The following is a 16,824-nucleotide window of genomic DNA, read 5'->3' as shown; positions in this document are numbered from 1 at the left end:
CCTCTGTCAGTGGGACAGAGGAGTAGCAGAGTGCGTCAGTGGGTCCCAGCTGTAGTGAGGTTTGACGTTGTCTGCAGCCGTCAGCCATTCCTGCGGACCGGCTGCTGATCAAAAGAAGAGGCCGCTCTTTGAATCTGATTATGGCGCCGATTGTGCACCAATCACGGCTAGCGGACCGCCAGCCAATGAGAAGGTGCCACTAGGCAGCTTCTCATTGGCTGGCGGTGCGCGAGCCATGATTGGCTCACATGCTCACCCACTTTTTTTTAAAAAAAAGCCTTGCTTTCTTTTTATTGGCAGCCGGTCCGCCCATGAGCCAGGATTAGCTGGCGGCTGCTGCAAGTTTCCAAGTACACTGAGCAGACGCTAGTGGCCGGACGGAGGCGGAACTGGTTCCGCCTTCAATTTGAAGTGACGGAACGCAGTTCCGCCCCGTTCCGGCCCACTTTAAGCACTGCTGCGCATAGATATGCGCAGAATTGTAATGTTCATAAATACTGTAATTACTGTTCTCATGATATTCGGCAGGAGCCCGGTGGTGGAGACCTGCAAGCACACCTAGACCAAGCATCGCCCACTTATTCAAACCAACCTATGACCCCTCATGTACTGTAAATGACCTGCCCCTTGACCTATGGAAGAAGAGCTTACATTTCTTTTTGTATTGTATTTTGGTCCCATTGTATAAAAGAGAGGCTCCCTGACCAGGCATCAGTCTATTCTGTGGAGGTCATCTTGCTAAGACTGACTGAGACCTGGATCCAGGAGCGCTGGCGAACAAACATATGTACTATTGGTTGTAGCTCTTCTCTGTAATATTGTTGTATTTTCTACTTGTATCTTTTTGAGTAAATATATATTGTTGCTGCGTAGGACCACAACATAACATTTAACAACTGGTGTCGCATTCCATTCTTGTTTGGGGAATAAGGTGTATTCAGCCCCACGTGTCGCTGTATTGTGCGCATAGCGTGTCGGCATGTATACGCAAGGTGCATACACATTGTAGGGGTTATTGATTGCATGTAACGGCCGCAGCGGCCCGAACCACAGAGCGTTTAGATATTGTTTTTCCTTGAAAGTAAATTGACCTTTGCAGGGTTCTCGGCCAATCACTGATTTTTTTTTTTTAAAGCTGCAATAATGTACAAGGTAAAACCATGCCTTGTAAATGATTGTTGCTTTAAAAAAATGTCAGAGTTCGGCCAGGAACCTGCATCTCCGGCCAACTCATACTTTATTACATCCGGCCTATAGTTTTGAAACTAGCCAAACGGACATTCCTGAAAATAGGATTTTAATTACCTACCGGTAAATCCTTTTCTTGTAGTCCGTAGAGGATGCTGGGGTCCACATTAGTACCATGGGGTATAGACTGGTCCACTATGAGCCATTGGCACTTTAAGAGTTTGAGAGTGTGGGCTGGCTCCTCCCTCTATGCCCCTCCTACCAGACTAAGTCTAGAAACTGTGCCCGAGGAGACCGACATCTTCGAGAGAAGGATTGTAGACAGATAGTGGCGAGATTCACACCAGCTCACACATACAAGGCAAACCAAGCTAACTAGCTTGAAACTCAGCAACCGCTGAAACATTACTTACCAAGTAACAAGGCAGTAGTCAGGTAATCACTGCAGGAAAACGAAGCGCTGGGCGGGTGCCCAGCATCCTCTACGGACTACGAGAAAAGGATTTACCGGTAGGTAATTAAAATTCTACTTTCTCTTACGTCCTAGAGGATGCTGGGATCCACATTAGAACCATGGGGATGTACCAAAGCTCCCAGAACGGGAGGGAGAGTGCGGAGGCTCCTGCAGAACTGATTGACCAAACTTTAGTTCCTCAGAGGCCAAAGTATCGAACTTATAGAACTTTGCAAACGTGTTCGACCCCAACCAAGTAGCCGCTCGGCAGAATTGTAAAGCCGAGACACACCGGGCAGTCGCCCAGAAAAAACCCACCTTACGTGTAGAGTCGGCCGCAATAGACGTAGGACATGGCAAGCCTGCCGTAGAATACACATGCTGGATAGTGAACCTGATCCAGCGAGAGATCGTCTGCTTGGCAGGACACCCAATTTTCTTGAGATCATACCGGACAAATAGAGTCCGATTTTCTGTGATGAGCAGCCCTCTTCACATAGACCTTTAGAGCTCTCACAACATCTAAGGACTTTGATGAAATTGAGGAGTCAGTCGCAACTGGCACCACAATAGGTTGGTTGATATGGAATGCCGACACAACCTTCGGAAGAAACTGCTGACGTGTCCGGAGCTCAGCTCTATCTTCATGGAAGATCAAGTAGGGGCTTTTACAGGACAAAGCCCCCAATTCCGACACACGTCTAGCAGAAGCTAAGGCCAACAAAGTGACAGCCTTCCACGTGAGAAACTTGACCTCAACCTCCTGTAAAGGCTCAAACTAGTCCGACTGGAGGAACTGCAACACCACATTAAGATCCCAGGGTGCCGTAGGGGGTACAAAGGGAGGTTGGATGTGCAGAACTCCCTTCAAAAAGGTCTGAACCTCGGGTAGGGCAGCCAATTGTTTCTGGAAGAAAATGGATAAGGCCGAAATCTGGACCTTCACAGATCCCAACCTCAGACCCATATCCACACCTGCTTGCAGGAAGAGGAAAAACCATCCCAGTTGAAACTGCACCGTAGGAAACTTCTTGGACTCACACCAAGATACATATTTTTTCCAAATACGATGGTAATGTTTAGACGTTACTCCTTTCCTAGCCTGTATCAGGGTAGGAATTACCTTGTTCGGAATGCCCTTCCGAGCTAATATATGACATTCAACCTCCATGCAGTGAAACGTAGCCGCGGTAAGTCTTGACAGGCAAACGGCACCTGCTGCAGCAGGTCCTCCCGAAGAGGAAGAGGCCTTCTTGCTCTTCTAGCAGTAGAACCAGAAGATCCGCGTACCAAGTCCTTCTTGAACTCTTGTTCTCCTTATGATCTTTAGAACTCTTGGAATGAGAGGGATGGAGGAAACATGTACACCGACTGGAACACCCATGGCGTTACTAGGGCATCCACCGCCACGGCTTGCGGGTCCCTTGACCTGGAACAATATCGCCGAAGCTTCGTGTTGAGACAAGAGGCCATCATGTCTATTTGAGGTACACACCAAAGATCTGTTATCTCCCTGAACACCTCCGGATGGAGACCCCACTCCCCTGGATGGAGATCGTGTCTGCTGAGGAAGTCCGCTTTCCAGTTGTCTAATCCCGGAATGAAGATTGCCTGACAGCGCCAATACATGTCTTTCTGCCCAGAGGATGATTCTTGATACCTCTGACATTGCAGCTCTGCTCTTTCTTCCGCCCTGTCAGTTTATGTAAGCCACTGTCGTTATATTGTCTGACTGCACTTGAATGGCCTGGTTTCTCAGAAGATGGGCCACTTGGAGAAGACTGTTGTAGACAGCTCTTAGTTCCAGAATGTTTATCGGCAGGCCAGCTTCCAGACTTGACCACCTTACTTGGAAGGTTTCCTCTTGAGTGACTGCGCCCCAGCCCTGGAGACTTGCATCCATGGTTAGAAGGATCCAATTCTGAATCCCGTACCTGCGGCCCTCCAGAAGGTAATTGAAGTCACCAGAGGACTGAAATCCTGGCCTTTGGCGACAGACGTATTCTCTGGTGCATGTGTAGATGAGATCTCAACCACTTGTCTAGGAGATCCAGTTGGAAGGGCCAGGCATGAAACCTCCCATACTGCAGAGCCTCGTAAGAGTGCACCATCTTCCCCAGAAGGCGAATGCACTGATGAACTGAGACCCGGGCTGGCTTCAGGACATCCCGGACCATTGTTTGTATCACCAACGCTTTCTCCTCTGGAAGAAATACCCTCTTCCATTCTGTGTCGAGGATCATTTCCAGAAAGGACAACCTCCTGGTCGGTTCCAAATATGATTTCGGAAGATTCAGGATCCAACCGTGTTCCCTGAGCAGATGAGTCATGAGAACAATGGACTGTAACAGCTTCTCCTTGGACGATGCCTTTATCAGCAGATCATCCAGATACGGGATTATATTCACCCCTTGCCTGCTGCGGAGAACCATCATCTCTGCCATCACCTTGGTGAATACCCTCAGTGCTGTGGACAGGCTGAATGGCAAGGCCTGTAACTGAAAATGACTAACAGTGCGAATCGGAGAAAAGCTTGATGCGGCGGCCAAATTGGAATGTGGAGGTACACATCCTTGATATCCAGGGATACCAGGAATTCCCTCTCCTCCAGACCTGATATCACCGCCCTCAGAGACTCCATTTTGAACTCCTTCAGAAAGGGGTTTAGCGATTTTAAGTTCAAAATGGGCCTGACCGAACCAGCCGGTTTCGTTACCACGAAAATGTTCGATTAGTAACCCTTGTTTTGCAAATGGGGAAGAACTGGCACAATGACCTGTGACTCTACCAACTTTTGGATGGCTTCCACTAAGACAGCCCTGTCTGCCAGCAGAGCTGGCAAGCCTGATTTGAAGAACCGGTGAGGTGGGAGATCTTGAAACTCCAGCCTGTACCCCTGGGACACAATATCCTGTACCCAGGGATCCAGGCCGGACAACACCCAGATGTGGCTGAAATGCCTGAGTCTTGCCCCCACCGGCCCTACCTCCAGGCCGCACAGTCCACCATCATGCTGAGGACTTAGGCGTACCTGAAGCAGGCTTCTGTTCCTGGGAACTTGCGGCAGCAGGTTTCTTTGATTTTGGCCGACCTCCTCTAAAGAAGATGTTAGACGGCTTGGCCTTTCTTGCTTGAGTAGCCCGAAAGGACTGTGATGCAGGAGAAGCGAAAGGTTTCTTCGTAGCCGGTGCAGCTGAGGGAAGAAAAGGTGACTTACCCGCGGTAGCTGTGGAAATCCACGCATCCAGATCTTCCCAAAAGAGAACCTGACCTGTGTAGGGTAGGGTCTCCACACCTCTCCTGGTTTCCGCGTCGGCAGACCACTGGCACAGCCAAAGTCCTCTGCGAGCTGAGACAGACATGGAAGATATCCTTGCAGCCATCGAACCCAGGTCCTTCATGGATTCCACCATAAATCCTGCAGAATCCTGTATGTTACGTAAATACAATTCAACATCACCTTTATCCATTGTATCCAAATCTTCAAGCAACGTGCCTGACCACTTTACTATAGCTTTGGAAATCCATGCACAGGCAATAGTAGGACGTAATATTGCCCCTGAAGCCGTGTATATGGATTTGAGCGTGGCGTAAATTTAGCGATCAGCCGGTTCTTTTAACGCGGTAGATCCTGGGACAGGTAAAACCACCTTTTTTGAGAGTCTGGATACAGGCGCGTAAACTATGGGTGGATTTTCCCATTTTTTCTTATCTTCCTCAGGGAAAGGGAAAGCAACCAGAACCCTACTAGGGATCTGAAATGTTTTCTCCGGGTTTTCCCAGGCTTCCTCAAAAATAGCATTTAATTCTTTAGACCATGGGTCTTCAACCTGTGGCCCTCCAGCTGCTGTGGAACTACACATCCCAGCATGCCCTGCCTCAGTTTTAGCATACATTAATAGCAAAACTGTGACAGGGCATGCTGGGATGTGTAGTTTCACAGCAGCTGGAGGGCCACAGGTTGAAGACCCATGCTTTAGACGCAGGGAAGGTTAGCGAGGCTTTCTTATTGTCTGTAAAGTAAGCCTCCTCAACCTACTCAGGTGTTGTATCAGCAATATTCAATACATCTCTAATGGTATCTAGCTTCAACTGCACCCCTTTTGCAAGAGATGCCGCCCCCCGCAGTACATCCCCATCACCGTCTGCTGTGTCAGAGTCGGTATCCGTGTCATCCTGCATAATTACGGCAAGAGCACGTTTTTGGGAACGTACGTCAGAGGACCCGGAGGTAACAGAACAGGACCAAACAGCTATAGAGTTCTGTAAAACCTGAGTTGCAGACTCATTTTGTGCAACTCTAGTAGAAATCTGAGAAATCATGCTTTAAGAGAGGCTAATCACTCAGGCTCCCTTGCTGGGACCTGTGCTAACACAGTGCAATCCTGATTACATGGAATGGGATCGTCCTGAGAGGGTGTGGTATTGAAAGTCGACATTAACTAGGTCGACAATGTCTAGGTCGACCACTATTGGTCGACAGTAACTAGGTCGACAGGGTGTCTAGGTCGACAGGGTCTTTTGGTCAACATGTTCTAGGTCGACAGGTCAAAAGGTCGACATGAGTTTTTAATGTTATTTTGGTGTCGTTTTCTTCGTAGAGTGACCGGGAACCCCAATAGGTGCACCGCGTCCCCTCGCATGGCTCGCTTCGCTCGCCATGCTTCGGGCTACCGCTTCGCTCGGCACAGATTACCGTTCCAATCGTAGTCCACGTGGATCGTGAAGTATGAAAAGGTTCAAAAAAAGAAAAAAATTGTGAAAAACTCATGTCGACCTTTTGACCTGTCGACCTAGAACATGTCGACCTAAAGACCCTGTCGACCTAGACACCCTGTCGACCTAGTTACTGTCGACCAATAGTGGTCGACCTAGACATTGTCGACCTAGTTACTGTCGACTTTCAGTCCGGATCCCATCCTGAGAGGACATATCCTCTGCAGCATATGACACAGAGTCCCTGGACATAGCTTAATGGAGACCACAAACACTGCACACATACACAGGGAAAGGCAGAGTTTCCCCCCAAGAATGCCAAGAGAGACACAGAGATTGGAGCCAACCCACACACAGCGCTTCTTGGATAGAGAACAGCCACTACCCAGTACTGACTGTGTACCTTAATAGGTTTCACAGTCTGTACACAGCCTTCCCCCCCGTTGTAAGATAGCTGGAGTTGATGAGGAAGGACAGCTCTCCCTTTCAGCGTCTCTGCAGGCAGGGAAAATGGCGCTGAATGCTGCTGGGTCCTCTCTGAGGAGAAGCTCTGCCCCCTTTCATGGTGCTGCTTCCCGCTCTCTATTTGAATTATACTGGCCTGCGGTATGTTCTGGCAGTGACGGGGTCCCTGACAGGCTTGCCGACCAGTGTAGGCGCTGGTTCAGGGCGTCCCTCACAGCGCCGCACTATGTACCGCTGAGCCCCGGAGCGCAGTTAGTACTGCGCACCATACCCTGTTGCCGCCATCTTCACACCGGCTCCCCGCTTGCTAGGGGGGCCGGTAACTTACTCGCCACAAGTCTTCTGGCTCTGTAAGGGGGTGGCGGCATGCTGCCGGGGGGGGGAGCGATCCCCTGTGGCGGCGATCGATCAATCCCCTCAGGAGCTCAGTGTCCTGTCAGCAAAGATAGTGGCTCAGACCCCTCAGGGCGGACACTGCTCCCCCCTTAGTCCCACGAAGCAGGGAGGCTGTTGCCAGCAGCCTCCCTGTAAAATAATAAACTCTAAAAAAAAACTTTTTACTAGAGAAGCTCTGGAGAGCTCCCCTAGCTGTGACTGGCTCCTCCGGGCACATTTTCTAAACTGAATCTGGTAGGAGGGGCAGAAGTGTGCTGGCTCCAAGCTCTGTGTTTCTCTGTGGCATACTTGGTGGGAAACTGTGTCTGACATTTTCCTGTGTGTGGGTGTTTGTTTCTCACATAGCCATGTCTAGGGACTCTGTGTCTTATGCTGCAGAGTCGACATGATGGCCTCCCGCCTCAACAAGAAGTTTCGTAGGTATTGTTCCAGGTCAAAGGAGCCGCAAGCAGTGGCGGTGGACGCTCTGGTGTCTCCGTGTGTGTTCCAGTCGGTGTACGTGTTTCCTCCACTCCCACTCATCCCATAGGTTCTGAAGCTCATAAAGAGAACAAGAGTTCAGGCAATCCTCATTGCTTCTGACTGGCCAAGAAGGGCTTGGTACGCAGATCTTCTGGATCTACTGCTGGAAGATGTGAGGGCTCTTCCTCTTCGGGAGGACTTGTTACAACAGGGGCCGTTCGCTTATCAAGACTTACCACGGCTATGTTTCATGGCATGGATGTTGAACGCCAGATATTAGCTCGGAAGGGCATTCCGACCAATGTCATTCCTACCCTGATACAGGCTAGGAAAGGAGCAACGTCTAAACATTACCATCGCATTTGGAAAAAGTATTTGTCTTGGTGTGAATCCAAGAAGTTTCCTACGGTGGAGTTTCAACTGGGACAGTTTCTCCTCTTCCTGCAAGCAGGTGTGGATATGGGTCTGAGGTTGGGATCCGTAAAGGTCCAGGTTTTGGCTTTATCCATTTTCTTCCAGAAACAACTAGCTTCCCTCCCTGAGGTTCAGACTTTTTGGAAAGGGGTTCTGCACATCCAGCCTCTCTTTGTGCCGCCTACGGCACCCTGGTATCTTAAAGTGGTGTTGCAGATCCTCCAATCGGATTGGTTCGAGCCTCTACAGGAGGTTGAGGTCAAGTTTCTCACGTGGAAGGCTGTCACTTTGTTGGCCTTAGCTTCTGCTAGACGTGTGTCCGAGTTGGGGGCTTTGTTTTGTTAAAGTCCCTACTTGATCTTCCATGAAGATAGAGCTGAGCTCCGGAAACACGTCAGCAATTCCTTCCAAAGGTTGTGTCGGCTTTTCATATCAACCAACCTATTGTGGTGCCAGTTGCTACTGACTCCTCAATTCCATCAAAGTCCTTAGATGTTGTAAGGGCTCTGAAAATTTATGTGAAGAGGACTGCTCGTCACAGAAAGTCGGACTCTGTTTGTCCTGTATGATCCCAAGAAAATTGGGTGTCCTGCTTCTAAGCAGATGATCTCTCGCTGGATCAGGTTCACTATCCAGCATGCATTTTCTACAGCAGGATTGCCGTGTCCAAAATCTGTTAAGGCCCACTCTACTCGTAAGGTGGGTTCTTCCTGGGCGGCTGCCCGGGATGTCTCGGCTTTGCAGCTTTGCCGAGCGGCTACTTGGTCTGGGTCGAACATGTTTGCTAAGTTTTACAAGTTCGATACTTTGGCCTCTGAGGACCTGAAGTTTGGTCAATCAGTTCTGCAGGAGCCTCCGCACTCTCCCTCCCGTTCTGGGAGCTTTGGTGCATCTCCATGGTACTAATGTGGACACCACCATCCTCTAGGGCGTAAGAGAAAATAGGATTTTAATTACCTACCGGTAAATCCTTTTCTCGTAGTCCGTAGAGGATGCTGGGCACCCGCCCAGCGCTTCGTGATCCTGCAGTGGTTACTTCATTCAGTACTGCTTAGTTCTTAGTTAAGTACTGTTTTGTTACTTGGTTAAGTAATCTTGTTCAGCCATTGCTGAGTTTTCAAGCTGGTTAGCTTGGTTTGCCTTGTATGTGTGAGCTGGTGTGAATCTCGCCACTATCTGTGTAAAATCCTTCTTTCGAAGTTGTCCGTCTCCTCGGGCACAGTTTCTAGACTGAGTCTGGTAGGAGGGGCATAGAGGGAGGAGCCAGTCAACACTCTCAAACTCTTAAAGTGCCATTGGCTCCTAGTGGACCCGTCTATACCCCCATGGTACTAATGTGGACCCCAGCATCCTCTACAGACTACAAGAAAAGGATTTACCGGTAGGTAGTTAAAATCCTATTTGTACTTCCTTCTGACTATTAATTCTGCTATATTCTTAACCACTTAACAATTTTTTGCACTTCTTCAAGTGCAAGGTGGACTCTAATTAGTGATCCCCGAGTCATCATAAGGTATATTACTACCATACCACACTGTCAACACCCAATACCGTCCAATCTTGGACACTAAGCAGTGTTAGGCCTGGTTAGTACCTAGATGGGAGACCTCCTGGGGATACCAAGTGTTGTAGAAATCAGGGAATCATTGGACTTGGTGCCTAACACTAACAACAGATCCACCTTCTATAACTTCCTTCCATATTATCTGTTTTCATCTTGGAAATCCATTTAACCCATAAATATGCCATCCAGCCACTAGGTGTTACATGTGGCACTATTCATCAGTAAAAGTGTAGTTAAGCAGGAGAGGGACCTGGCCAGTAGTTTTGTGTGACATTCTAGCCTCTGATTATAGATACATTATATTCATTGCAATTGTCAATCAGAGGAATCTGCTATTGCAATCACACTGACCCCATTTCGTATCTCATTTCTCCAACCCATTTGTTGATAATATTGATACTCCTTCCTGGTATCTATCTATCTATCTATCTATCTATCTATCTATCTATCTATCTATCTATCTATCTATCTATCTATCTATCTATATATATATATATATATATATTTCTAGGATATATCTATATTTCTACACAGTGGGGTATATTTACTAAGGTCCCGATTTTGACCGAGATGCCGTTTTTTCTTCAAAGTGTCATCTCGGTCATTTACTAAACTCAAATCTCGGCAGTGATGAGGGCATTCGTATTTTTTTTGAAGTCCAACAAAAAAAATACGAATGAATACACCATCGGTCAAAATGCGGCTGTTTAAGTATGAATCTCAGTCATTTACTAAGAAGTGCAAAGCAAAAAAAAAAAAAAACACTGCCGTGAAAAAATACAACTCGTAAAAAAGTGCTAAAAAAAAACAGACCTGCTTTTTTGAGCCGTGATTGGATAGGCATGCACGGATCCATGAGATCCGTGCATGTATATCAGTGGGAAGGGGTGGGAAAGTGTTATTTTTTTGGAAAAAAATTGCGTGGGGTCCCCCCTCCTAAGCATAACCAGCCTCGGGCTCTTTGAGCCGATCCTGGTTGCAGAAATATGGGAAAGAAAATGACAGGGGTTCCCCCATATTTAAGCAACCAGCATCGGGCTCTGCGCCTGGTCCTGGTTCCAAAAATACGGGGGACAAAAAGAGTAGGGGTCCCCCGTATTTTTGAAACCAGCACCGGGCTCCACTAGCTGGACAGATAATGCCACAGCCGGGGGTCACTTTTATACAGTGCCTTGCGGCCGTGGCATCAAATATCCAACTAGTCACTAGTCAATTAAAGTTATACTTTCAAGGTGTGTGTGTAATGTCTTTTTTGGGGTATTTTTTTAGTAGTAGTACTACAGGTACCAGCGGGCCCATTTTTCCGCCGCATGCTGGTACTTGTGGTTCTCCAAGAACCAGCTTGCGAGGGAGGCTTGCTGGGCCTTGTAGTACTGCTACTAAAAACAATATCAATCACTTTTCACAAAGGCTATCAGCCCCCCATCCGCAGCCTATTGGATGGGGGGGACAGCCTCGGGCTTCACCCCTGGCCCTTGGGTGGCTGGGGGGGGACCCCTTGATTGAAGGGGTCCCCACTCCCCCAGGGTACCCCGGCCAGGGGTGACTAGTTGGATATTTGATGCCACGGCCGCAAGGCACTGTATAAAAGTGACCCCCGGCTGTGGCATTATCTGTCCAGCTAGTGGAGCCCGGTGCTGGTTTCAAAAATACGGGGGACCCCTACTCTTTTTGTCCCCCGTATTTTTGGAACCAGGACCAGGCGCAGAGCCCGATGCTGGTTGCTTAAATATGGGGGAACCCCTGTCCATTTTTTTCCCATATTTCTGCAACCAGGATCGGCTCAAAGAGCCTGAGGCTGGTTATGCTTAGGAGGGGGGACCCCACGCAATTTTTTTTTAACATTTAAACTTTTATTTATTTTTTTAACAAAGTGCACAATGAAGCCCTGCACGGATCTCTCAGATCCGGACGAGATTCATTGTATTAAAGTCGGCAGTGTTTTACAAGTCACTCACGTAAAACACTGCCAAAAAAACCGAATGACATCGGAAAACCCGAAAATGCAGAATACGGCAGCTTAGTAAATTAGTCGTAATAAATTAAAAAAGTTGCAGTTTTACACTTTCGATGTCATTTGTGATTTTTCTCCCACCAAATCGGGAGAATTACGAATGTTAGTAAATATACCCCAGTATCTTTAATAAAAGTTAAATTTTATCTTTATTAGTATATCATTGAAGTTTCAAGAGTGCGACTAAAAAAGAGTCTTCTTCCTCTTCCTTTGTTTCATTCAATTGTTTCCACTGACTCAGGGTGCACCTCTTCTCGAATATTGGCCCTCATTCCGAGTTGATCGGTCGCAAGGCGAATTTAGCAGAGTTACACACGCTAAGCCGCCGCCTACTGGGAGTGAATCTTAGCTTCTTAAAATTGCGACCGATGTATTCGCAATATTGCGATTACTAACTACTTAGCAGTTTCAGAGTAGCTTCAGACTTACTCTGCCTGTGCGATCAGTTCAGTGCTTGTCGTTCCTGTTTGACGTCACAAACACACCCAGCGTTCGCCCAGGCACTCCCACCGTTTCTCCGGCCACTCCTGCGTTTTTTCCGGAAACGGTAGCGTTTTCAGCCACACGCCCCTGAAACGCCGTGTTTCCGCCCAGTAACACCCATTTCCTGTCAATCACATTACGATCGCCGGAGCGATGAAAAAGCCGTGAGTAAAATTACTTTCTACATAGCAAAGTTACTTGGCGCAGTCGCAGTGCGAACGTTGCGCATGCGTACTAAGCGGATTTTCATTGCGATGCGATGAAAAATACAGAGCGAACAACTCGGAATGAGGGCCATTGTATCATGAATCTCTTCTTTTGCTGAATCCAACACATCTCCTTTAACATACTACAGCACTCTAGTGATATTGCTTGGTTTGATGTGCAAACCATCAAACCAAGGGGGTCCTTCCGAGTTGTTCGCTCGCTAGCTAGTTTTAGCAGCCGTGCATACGCTATGCCGTCGCCCACTGGGGAGTGTATTTTAGCTTAGCAGAAGTGCGAACACATGTGCAGCCGAGCTCTACAAAAACAGTTTGTGCAGTTTCAGAGTAGCTCTGAACCTACTCAGCGCTTGCGATCACTTCAGCCTATTCGTGTCCGGATTTGACGTCATACGCCCACCCAGCGAACGCCCAGCCACGCCTGCATTTTTTTCAGACATGCCTGCATTTTTACAAACACTCCCTGAAAATGGTCAGTTGACACCCAGTAATGCCCCCTTCCTGTCAATCTTCTTGCGGCCACCAGTGCGAAAGAAAACATTGCTAGAACCTGAGCACAACCACAAAGAGCTTTGTACCTGTACGTTGCGCGTGCGCATTGCGGGGCATACGCATGCGCAGAAATGCCATTTTTTCACATGATCGCTGCACTGTGAAAATTGAAGATCAACTCGGAATGACCCCCCAAGTGTCAGTCGTTAGCGAGCGTGGGAGCACGCAATCCCCTGTACAACCTGAGCAATGTAGGTGACATGTTGTTACGAAATGGCAAATTATGCCGACATCACTCCAGTGTGTACCCAGCTTAATGCCCAATAATTATAATATCTTATTGTTGGTATTTGTGGCAATAAGAAATTATAGATTGCCTAAATGTACTGTGGCAGGGACAACATAGTTCCATGTGGAGTTAAGGTGAAACAGCAGGATGTCACAGGTTTAGCAGAGCAGCAGCAGCAGCAGGACTGAAGGGTCCAGTCCAGATTTTGTCTCAATCAGTTGTCAGCCAGCAACTAGGCTAATTATTTAACAGCACCTGTAATCACCCTTTATGTATTTGTGCAGTGCACGGAGACTTTGCTCCTGACAACAGTTAGTGCCAAGGCGATAGGTTGAAGTGTGGGGTTACCTTATGAGCCATTTGTAACATGCACTGTTTGTGACTATGAATATTTGGACTGTTATCTGCTGTGCTGAGAACTGCCTGTAAACCTGAACCTGTAATTCCCGCATATGAAGCTGTATCCTGCCTGAGGTGGAAATAAAAGTGTGTTGGATTTTACCCTGTCTATGTGATTTCTGTCATAGTACTAATTATCAAATGCAGGGATAGGTGCTCCGTCAGGAGTCTGCCCCTGCTATGTGTAAGAAGTGAAATGAATGCAAAAGCTTAGCAGTTCTACGTATGCAGCTCATAATATTACTTTCACCAATATTGGCCAAAGGCTTGCAGCAAGGTGACTGGCTATATTAAACGACAGAGTAGCAGCATAAACAAATATGGGCAGTTTAAAAGAATAATGCACATTTATGAAACATACAGTAGTGATACAGCAGTGGCAGACAGGATGGCACTTGAAATAAACTAATCAGGATTTACAGTAGAAGCTTAAGCAGGAGGCATCATCATGTCATGTGCCACTGGAGCTGACCGCTTTCTCACAGGGAGCTTTTTGCATCTGTGTCATTTGGAAATGTTGCATCTTAAACCTAGGATCTGGCATGATTGTCAAAATGTAATGCTCCAATGTCAAGATGTTGCAAACCCTTGTGTCCTGGTGAGGAGAAAAAAATAACTGTCCGACATACTTTGCAAAATCATTATGTTTATTCTCTTCCTTCAGTTTCTCTATCTGCATTTCCAGTAGTTTAAGAAAATCACCTGACTCTGGCTGGCAGTGTCTGCACTCAATTCATTGGTTACAATTTTAAATGGTTTTAGTAGCTTACATAAAACTGAGAGTATTCTCCAGTGTGCTAGAATAAGGAAACTTGTGCCCCCTTCTCCTATCTTAAGCTCTAATATGTGTACTTGGATGACTTGTTACTGTTCCTCCAGTTGCTTAAGCATATAAAAGGTGGAAATCCACCTTGTTACTACCTCTTGCTTCAGTTGGTAGCAAGACAAATGGAACTTTTTTTGCAGCTGCTGCAATCTTCTACATGAGGTTGCTGAATATCGAAAGTGTCCAGAAATTTTTCATCTCACAGTCAGCATCTCCTGCATGCAACTGTCATTATTTAAGAAATTCTGAACCACTAATTTTATTATGTGCACACAACATGGTATGTGTTGAAATTAACTCACTCATAATGCTCGTAAATTGTTGCTTGCATAATCAGCGCCCGTGGAACGCATAGGGCTTCCAGCCACGGCGCCAGTGCTGTTTTTTAACTTTATAATTGGTGGAGTGTATTGGCTAGCACTAGTTAATACAGTGGCTGTGAATTAATGCACTAGTTGGAAGAGGTGTGGGTGTTCTTTCAGTTATGATTTGTCATACACTGTATATAGCGGTACTTCCGGTCCTTTTATGCAGTTCCTGTTGGTTCTCCTATAAATATCTGGAATGTAGCTCTGCACGTACTGCCAGCATGAACAAGGATTTTAATGTCAGCAGTGGTAAGTTTATTGTTCCTCCATGAGTTATTGACTGTAGTGATTGTATTAGTTGTTGACATTATATTTGGCTTTTTTACAGCCTGTTTCTCTGAGAGAGAAAGTCATCCTTTAGATCTTTTGTCTTGTTGATGCTGTGGTAAAAAAAACTTCAGGTAGTGACCTATATTAATATGGTCTTTTTGATCTTATGATTGTTATATTCATGCAGATTGTTATACAGTTGTCCTCTTTCTTTCCAGTGGCATGCTGGCAGTCCTGGTTCTTATCCATGTTGTGAGAGTGCCCGGTTGGGTTCATGGATCTGGCATATAGTGAGTTAATCCTTTCTGGATTTGATCACACTTTGGTGTCAATGTAGCTCACAGTAGCATGAGAATGGTGATGGTATATAGCTGCTATATAACAGTATGCTCCAAGGTGGCCTGGCAGGCTTTGTCGTATGTTTTTATGTGTTTTTCTTTGTTTAGACGCTGATATTAATATGATCAACTTGTGTCTGTACAGCGGAGTCTGCTGAAGTCATATAAGCCTTTTCCTAATCGAAACGTCGAGATCATGAGGCTATTTTAATAATCTAATGATGTCTTAAGAGAACTATATTTTGAGTTTTCATTGGAGAGTGCACCCTTCCGCCATACAGCGGAATTTTGTATATATGTGGTGGACCACCCTTGTGGATCCATTGGGAGCACCCCTGGAAGTGGACGAAGAGATTTGTGCGAGTGCGGGACCTATGTGGATATAAATATATATATATATGGAAAAAAATCAGGAGAATGCGCCCATAGTGCAGATAAATTTATTTCACACATAAATTAAAAACAGGACATTCCATGGATTATAAAAGACTCGTACCATAAAAGACCCACTCTTTGGGCCAGTTAAAACACATGAAACAATCCACCAGGCTATCCACCAAACCTGCTGCAGTCAAAGACCGGACCATGCACCGCGCCGGTAGAAGCCGAACTCGTCAGGTCACTCACAGTGAAGCAGCCGGGATGTGTGAGCCGGGTGGGAGAAAACGCACGTCTGGCAAGCCCCGCCTCTATGCGTTTCGTAGTACCTTCGTCAGGAGGCAGCCTGGTGGATTGTTTCATGTGTTTTAACTGGCCCAAAGAGTGGGTCTTTTATGGTACGAGTCTTTTATAATCCATGGAAAGTCCTGTTTTTAATTTATGTGTGAAATAAATTTATCTGCACTATGGGCGCATTCTCCTGATTTTTTTCCAGACACAATTTGCTCAAGGAGTTCTGAGCTTCATTTGGAGATTTGCAGCGGTGTTGGTTACACCAGTGCTACAGCCCAGGGATTCATTCACTGTGGACTGACAAACTCTCATTATAGGATCACCAGCGCACCTGTACCTTTTTCTCCATATATATATATATATATATATATTGTGGCAGAGGCAGCATTTTTCTATGTGAAAGTAATGTGGAGGATCCAGAACAGGTTTTGGAAGCAGTAGCAGAATCCCAGATGTGTGATCAGCAGCACCTGGGATTTCTTGATATAAGGGTTTCCAGGGCAGAGTCACCTTGCTCTTGATGGTGGAATAGCTACCCAAGTGATAGGCCGGGTTGTGTGGGTTAGACTAGGGACCACTGGAGCCTATCAAGAGTCTGCTATGCTGTGAGTACCTGTATGCTACGGCCTGTAATACCGACTGCATATGGATTTAGCTTGTTATGTGGTGACCTGCTGTTCAAAATAAAGACCGAAAGTGTTCATCTGAGTCCTGTGCTTGTGATCCTTGTCACTATATATATATATATATATATATATATATATATATATAGCAGCGGTAGAGAGAAAAG

General features: G+C 46.6%; 1 protein-coding gene and 1 pseudogene across 4 annotated transcripts in view; both read left to right on the top strand.

Annotated features, from left to right (window-relative positions):
• STING1 (stimulator of interferon response cGAMP interactor 1) overlaps positions 1 to 16,824 on the top strand; it is a 232,997-nt gene that overhangs the window by 18,771 nt on the left and 197,402 nt on the right. The gene's annotated exons all lie outside the window — the stretch shown is intronic.
• LOC134937464 (5S ribosomal RNA) lies at positions 9,612 to 9,730 on the top strand (annotated as a pseudogene).

The sequence above is a fragment of the Pseudophryne corroboree genome, chromosome 6 (assembly GCF_028390025.1).
Source record: "Pseudophryne corroboree isolate aPseCor3 chromosome 6, aPseCor3.hap2, whole genome shotgun sequence".
NCBI classification, from domain to species: Eukaryota; Metazoa; Chordata; class Amphibia; order Anura; family Myobatrachidae; genus Pseudophryne; species Pseudophryne corroboree.
This window is presented reverse-complemented; position numbering and strand designations above follow the sequence as displayed.